This window comes from Papaver somniferum, unplaced genomic scaffold (genome assembly GCF_003573695.1).
Source record: "Papaver somniferum cultivar HN1 unplaced genomic scaffold, ASM357369v1 unplaced-scaffold_132, whole genome shotgun sequence".
Lineage (NCBI taxonomy): Eukaryota > Viridiplantae > Streptophyta > Magnoliopsida > Ranunculales > Papaveraceae > Papaver > Papaver somniferum.
Window position 1 is genome coordinate 9,218,939 of NW_020622381.1, and position 8,268 is coordinate 9,227,206.

An 8,268-nucleotide genomic window follows, 5' to 3' on the forward strand; every position below is an offset into this window, starting at 1 on the left:
ATCATTGACAAACCAGAGATGATAATTCCCATGAGATTTAATTTTGCAGGAAGTTTAAGGAATATAATGAATGCGACTTTGTAAAGACAGGCCAGACACCAATGGCACCGGTCAGGAAAAGCTATTCTCTGAGGTGCTTGTATAATTTGGCAATTGTGTTATAATTTGACGTTCTCACCGTTTCTTCCTTGGAACTATCTTTGTTTCAATTGGTGTTTGGGAAAGATGAGATTTTGCCTTTACCTCCCCGTTCAAGTGCAATGAATTTGTGTCCCAAAGTAAAAGAATTAGGCATGCCTGTTGAACTCAGTGGTGGGTTATATTATTATATTATATTTTGGTGATTGGCGGTTTACTTACACTCATAATTAGTCTTTGATTGCCTCTTACTTGGCTTCTTTCTAGGCGGGTGCATCAAGCTGACCGGAACATTTAGTGTGTGTGAAGTTGGAGTACGTGTGACAGAGGATGGCACTAAAATTCTGGTTTGTTTCTAAATTTCTGGTTTATACAATCCCGTAAATCTAGCGAAATCTTTAGCTAGAAGAGGAGCAAGTATTATGGGCCTTGGCCACATTTGGGATGATTTTTACTTGCCTAAGTTTGTCATAACTTTTTGTTTGATGTGCTTTTTATAACAATCTACTTCAGAGACTTCTCAAAAAGAAGATGTTTAATTATGCCCTTGTGCCATTATGCTGCTGGAGTGCCTCCACTGGAGAAACAGAATATTTTCCGCAAGAAGTTTTTTCTTGTTGTTGTACTTCCGCAGCTGTTATCCTCGTACTTCTTCTTATTGACTGCAATGTTTTTCTGTGGTTTTATATTTTTATGCAGAGTGGACATACCTTCCTATTAGTAAGTTGGGGATCTCTGCATCTTGGTTTGCAGCTAAGTAGGCAGATGTTTCAGATGCGGATCATGTCAAGGGTGAAGATAGGTGGTGAATAACAACTAGACATGGCCAACCGAATGGTCTAATGCAGTTGGAGTGAATGTTATAACAACATAACAACTAGTTGTAAAAGGCTATACAGAAACAGAACCAAATTGCGGTGAAAATAACTTACTGAGATATTTAGTTGTTGTTTTTCTTTAGTCCATTGAGATGTTTAGTTGATATGGGAGTTGGGAATTAGGAGTTAGCAAGTGTCTTGCAAAGAAAAAAAAAAATTAAAGAATGGTATTTATATTAGCCTGAGTACAAAATACAATTAAAATCGACACTTTTTTTTAATCTAGGAATCTTAATTTTTAAAAGATCATCTAATCAAGTGGAATTAAAAATCAGTAGAACCACACATACCTCGCTCAAGGCCACTAGACAATAAAAGTAGACGATGACTTCTTTATGAATATATACCTTGTCTTGCGGATTGATGAAGAACGAAACTTGTGAGAATTAACTCCGGTTAATCAACATTTGCGGGCTAACGCTGTCTGAAGATCATACATGACACAGTTCAAGCTCAAAAGAATTGTTTGGATGATTCGAGCATATTTTATAGCATGAAATCAGTCAACAACAAACAGCCTCATGCTCCTTTTGCAGCTTATCCCATAAACATAAGACCATGCTTGGGTTCTGATAGTGAGCGAGAATGTAACTTTCTTCGCAACCAGAAATTTTAAACCGATCATCCGTCATGTAATGCACTTCTTGGCCATTCTTCTTAAACTGGTCAATCCATATACCCATTGCGACATCTTCTAGTTTAAACAGCTTAAAAAACAAAACAAAAAAAGAAAGATTATATCAGATTCCTACGGCCAAGTACGTTTACATTTTAGGCTTTTAATCCTTCGTTCCTTGGGTAAGGCAGAGTTAATTACCTTGAGATATCTTTCCTGATGGCCTTGAACAATGAATTTTGCGACATCACGTGACAGAACATATCCTGGACCATGAGCCCATGGTGGGTATAAAGAATGTGGCCATTCCTACAAAAAAGAATGGCGGTTTCCATTCATGTGATTCACTGACGCAAAGTTCCGATAAGAAACATAAAACTTAAGGGGGGTGGCATACATACCTCATCACTGATATACCATTTACTATTTCTTTCTCTAATTGGTTCTGAATCAAAAGATATTAGACCATACAGGAGGCCATTAGAAGGCTTTTCCTTAAGACCAGCCAGGATTTCATCTATTCTTACAAAGGCATCATCATCTGTTTTCATTATATATTTTGCAGGGAGAATTTTAGTCTGCAAAAATACAAAGCAACAGAAACTTATCATTTACTGGTTAAAAAAAATATCCATGAAAACCTTAACATTAAGTTCGACAGACACATTTCAAAAAGAACTTGTAATTTTACGACCGGAAATTTAATATTTACCCCCATTAAACAAATGGCAATCGTTTTCAGAGTGATCAAATCATAATAATCAACAAAAGGCATAAGTTGGATGTCTCCATATGTTTGAGCTTCTCTCCACAGCTCAGCATTGACTATGCTGTTCTTGTTCTGCATTTTTAAAATAATTTGAGTCAACTAAGCGATTTTTATGGCTTCAATAAGAGAGCATGATTAACATAAGATACTTTAAAACAGATGAAGCTTCTATAGAGTTGTAGAGAGTAGCATAACTTACAAGACCAACTAAAAAGCGAACAGCCACTTGCCCAGAGCGCACGCATATTGCATCCAAGACCTCCTTAGTGCCATTCGACGCTCAAAATTGTTTCCAGTTGAAAAAACTCCAATAAGCATTATAATTCGTTTCCTGGGAAGTAGAGGAGCTTTGAGGCGCTCGATATCAATTAAATCCAGGTCTTCTGATACAGGCAAGCCAGTAGCTAAGGCAGATAAAAGATCCAAACCACCGGTAACTTTAATATCACTAACCAACCATGGCTCAAGTTTCTGTAGTGGTAGAAATATAAAGAAGGGTCAAAGGTACAATCACCAAATTTTGAAGAATTTGATAGTAATGACCAGTCTTCTCTAGCATTCTGACATCAATAAATTCACTTCTTACCTCCCTATAGGCAAAAGAAGTCTCATGCCTCCCATTAACAGTCATATGAAATCCCTCGACACCAACCCATAAGGTGGCGGTGAATGGATTTCCTTCCACAAATGGAAAGTTATAACTCGTGTGAGAACTTCCTTGAGAAACGTTGGTCAATTTCTCACCATTAGGTTGACGGCAACTGATGTTATCTTCATTGACAACTTGTTCATTGCAAAGAACAAGTCCATCAACTGTAATATTTTTCCATTAACATATGGAAGAATGACAAATATCAAGACCACCATTTTGACACTACACACACATATATTAAAACAAAAAAACATATAAGGTTTTACAAGAAATTACCTTCAAGGTTACTAGTAGAGCGACGGGCAGGACACTTCTCGTCTTTCCCCCAACCACTACCAGCAGTCCATGCATTTTGAGTTATGACTGGATCTTCCTTGAGTTCATCTCGCGGAAGACTGACTTCATAATGCAATACAAGAGGAGGATGTATCTCATCCTTAAGTTTCGAACCTATAAGTTCAATCTGAAAGCTTCTATTCAATCCATTAGGAAAACCCACTACTGTAATTGACGAATCCTCAACAAGTCCACAAGGAAACTGATGACTACTTCCATATCTCAATACACTATCATTCTCCATACTAACAGAAAAAGAACAATTCTTATTATCTTCTACATGACTACTACTACTACTACTGTTCACCATAAGCCTTGAAGCTTTTTGTTCGCTTAGCGTAGACAATAATTCTTTCCATGCAATTGAAGCTTCTATAATCCCTTGAGTTGTTTCGGGCAAATAATCCGACCTAGACAAAATTGTGCGCATATGAATCCATACATCTAACACTTTAGCCTCTTCTTTACTTATTATATCTGTGGGAGAGAATAGTTCACTGAGACCATACACATCAGGGGAAATTAGACTCAGGCCCAACCCATGGATAACCCATAATATGAGGCCCTTAATTAAAAAAAGTTTAAATCTAGGCCCCGAGTTTTTAAAAGACCTTGATACCCTTATGCATATTGTCAAGCCCATAATTAAATAAAATTTAAATCTAGGCCCAAAATTATTAAATCTAGGCCCGAAATTATTAAAGTACAGTGCGAAGGTGTAACCAGAAGTTACACATGCATATGGCATGTATAACCAGAAGTTACACATCCTTATGATATGTGTAATGCAAAGTTACACTTGTATATATATGCAAAAAATAGACATCAAAAAGAAAACACAAAAAAATACAATTATTACTTTAATATTCATTTACAATAATTTCTTAGCATGTGTAACTAGAAGTTACACACGCATCTGTTTAGTGTAATTGAGAGTTACATGTGTCTATCTAGTGTAACTGAGAGTTACACATGCATCTGACTTGTGTATTCAGCGTCAACTCCAGTTCCAGCGAGACCATTACCACGTTTAAGCAATTATATTTTATGAAGTTATCTGAAACCTGAAATATAACAACAAGCAATCAATATTTATACGATTAAAATGAACAGTACATACAACAATGTATATTTCAGTTTCACAAGCATCTGACTAGTGTAGCTAGCAGTTACACATGCATCTGAATTGTGTAACTGAGAGTTACACATGCATATAACATGTGTAACTAGGAGATACACATGCATCTGGCTTGTGTAACTTTCAGTTACACATGCATATGACTAGTGTAACTAAGAGTTACACTTGCATATGGAATATGCCATTTAAAGTGGAACGTTATTCCTACTAACCTTGTTTTTCAAATTGACCAAGACTCGCAGATGGTTCTCAGTACCACCGGAAACAAGGTCATATCCCAATGCGTTCAAGGTCTTCAAGAGTTAACATGTCATAACATAAGAAAATAAACGTTAAGAGAGAGCATGGTACGTATTAGTTTTTAATTTTAAAGGAATATAACCATGTAAAAGACTTACTTCCACAAACTGTGAGCAATTTTTGAGAACATGTTCTTGATAAGCCTTGTACTCCAGGGTAATTACCAGCATCATATAAGAATGCTCCTGGAAAGACTTTGAGAAATGAGTTGATAAAACCCATGAAATACTGCCGCAAGGAGTTTAAACAACATATCATACAATAATTTAGTTTTGAAAGCTACGCATACAACAATAACACAAAATTTAGTTACCTGCCCGCTAAAGAAAGAATTTCATCTGTTAAAACCATTGTATGTTCTGCATCAATATCATCTCCATCAGGCTCCTCATCATAAGTCTCCTCACTGAAGCCACCAACCTAATAACAAATTCAACCTAATCGACCATCAATTGATCTAAAAAAAGGATAGTGTCTTGTCAGTGCGCACAAAAAACGTCGAGACCTGCATAAACATCAATTGATCCAAAAAAGGCTACAACTATTCAGAAATTATTGTCATAAAAATATTAAGATGCCATAGTCTAAACATTCCAAAAAAAAACATGTGTATTCAGATGGTATACATACAAAATGCATGTGTAATTGGGAGTTATATATGCATATGACACGTGTAATTGTGAGTTACACATGCACCCGTAATACACAAACTACTCAAAAAGTGAAAACAAATAACACTTTTCTGATCAATTAAAGGAGATTAATCAGTTTGTCTTACTACAACATATGGGACATAAGTATCCAAAGTATTGATATCATGAAGAATATGTATTAGCAGTTTAACACGGATATCAGTAAATGGAGAGGTCTGTTTTGTGCAAGGCGTATGACATAAATGATAGAGAATAAATCGCGTTTTCGGTACAAGCAACAGAAGTAGGGAAACTTACTGTTTTCAGTGTACCCTTCATATGAAGGAACCTTCCATCCTGAGAAAGGAACCAGGAAAGGAGCTTTAAGATACATAGCTCAAATAACACTGTTTTGCCGCTTCCAGTTGGCGCCAAAATGACCATGTTCATGTCAGAGAAGTAACAACCAGAAAAGCGCTCACTCTGCAACGAATTGAAATACCTGCATCCGCAAGAATAAGATAAACTATTATAACACCTTACTAGTTCAGATCAAGCAAACAACCGAAGCTGAAAAAGTATATAACAACGGCGTATCCTCACCTCAGGAGTGGCTACAGAATTACAGACTCAACAAAGTAAATTTGACACTCAGCAATTCCGCCGACCACCTAATCTGCCACTTATACCTATACCTCCAACATTCACACCTTAGCTCCAACTCCAACACCACCACCGGCTCCAAAGCATGCACCTATACCACCACCGGAACTTATTAACCATAGAAGATCCTTCATACAAATAATTTCACTAACATAAATATAAAAAAAAATATTACTCAAGACGAACACGCTAACTGAAACAGTTGGGTTTCATGGTGCTTAGCAGGTACACATGTAATGGCTTGTGTAAACGGCAGTTACACATGAATATGACTTGTGTAATCTCCGGTTACACATCCATATGTCTTGTGTAATATCCCGTTACACATCCATATGCTTGTGTAATATCCAGTTACACATGCATATGCTTGTGTACTCAGAGCATATAAATTATCTACATGAGCGCTAGAAGCAGTGATATGACATAGAGCTACTCAATAAATAAGATAAAATGACACTTACAACATATGATGTATCTCAGCTGCAGCTTTCTCCTTCTCACCTGCAACATTACATCCAAGCCACAAATAGCACAACCACATCTCCATCTATAACTCACAGTAACATATTCATTCAAATCCAATGCTAGCCTGCATTTTTGCCTTAGTCACCATCATATCTTCACTCCCTTCTTCTGTAAATTTCATTTACAACCAACCATATCACCACCACTAATTTACAATAAATAATACTAGGATAACAAATTCGATTTCATTGACAGAGATACATCAAACTATATAGAATTAGAAGTAAAGTACACAAGATTAAGCAATTCAATCAAAGTTTATAAAATTCATAACAAATACATGGGTAATAGAGATGATGATTCGCTGATTTCGAATCTGAACACCAATTTTCAGTCAAGTCTTAAGATAAACAGATCGATTGATATTCAGTAAGGAAACCTAGAAAAAAAATTGTAACATCTTTCAATATTTTCATCTTAAAAAGCTAAAAAACGATTAAACTGTAACAGATCTGAACTTTGATCATGAGTTCATAGATAAAATTCAGTGAAATCATAACTTCGAAGATTTCGAGAGAAAAAATTCAAAATTAATAACATATAACTTCAATTGAATTAAGAGATAATGAAAAATGAAGCTTATCTGCACGTCGATTTGATTTCGTAGATGAATCTTCAGATGCAGGATTAAACAAATCATCTTCATCTTCCATATGATCTATCTTTTGATCATATGCAATCGATCTTTGACATAAGTGAAATAACAGAGGCATAGACGAAGAAGATGTGATAGATCGTCGTTGTTGCAGTCGAAGATTTGGATGAAGACGAAGAAGATTTGATGCAGTCGAAAATGAATCTCAGGAACCCTCGAAACTATTGTTCTACAACAGAGAGAGATAAAGATGAAAGAGAAAGAGAATAGAGAAATGAAAAGAAGCTTCTGGGATTCCCTTGTATAAATACTAAAGGGCAATGTTGCCATTATTAAAGTTCGGAATAATTAATTATGGGCCTGATCTAAAGATAATTTGATTTTTCGGGCCTAATAATATCATTTTATGAAAGTGTGGAGTTGAGGGTGGAGGATCCATTTTGTGGGGCTTTTATATGTTTGAACCCATATAGTAGGGGGTTCTAGTATTTTTCACTACACATTAATAACATCTGCCCTCTTTGCATCATTTGGAATTAGCCGTGGCCGGGATGACTTAATGGCAATCGAAGCATTGGTTGGATGATTATTAAAGAAATTGTATGCCGCCGAATGCTTGTTAACTGAATTATTAACTGAATCTTTTGTAACGAGACTATATCGTATGAGTAAAATTGAAGCAAGTGCAATAATTAATAGGCCACCAGACCACTTCCTCATTAATCTCATTTAGCTGAATTGCATACTACCAAGAACAACTATATTTCACCATACCTAAAATACCCACTCCTCACTAAGACCAAGCCTACTTATTAGTTTAAGATTTAAGCTGAAAACCAACAAATCTCAAGTATGCTTTCCTCCAATTTCCTACCAAGAATCCAAAATCACTTCATTGAAGTAGTAAACTAGGTTTTGTATCAAATACTGGTTAAAATTGATCATACCTTTTTTCAGCTCAAAATAGTGCAAACTGCGAAGTACTGCATCTGATGAACTTCCTCATCTCAGTAATGAAATCCAAGG

At 35.9% G+C, this 8,268-nt stretch overlaps 1 long non-coding RNA gene and 1 pseudogene across 1 annotated transcript; both read right to left on the reverse strand.

The window, feature by feature from the left end:
- Positions 1-1,329: 1,329 nt before the first annotated feature.
- On the reverse strand, positions 1,330-8,038 carry LOC113333290 (annotated as a pseudogene).
- On the reverse strand, positions 5,301-6,135 carry LOC113333291. The gene is made up of 3 exons (XR_003351892.1): positions 6,063-6,135; positions 5,778-5,961; positions 5,301-5,332 (listed from the first exon to the last, which is right to left on the reverse strand). It is a non-coding gene; the product is annotated as an uncharacterized LOC113333291 (long non-coding RNA).
- Positions 8,039-8,268: the final 230 nt, after the last annotated feature.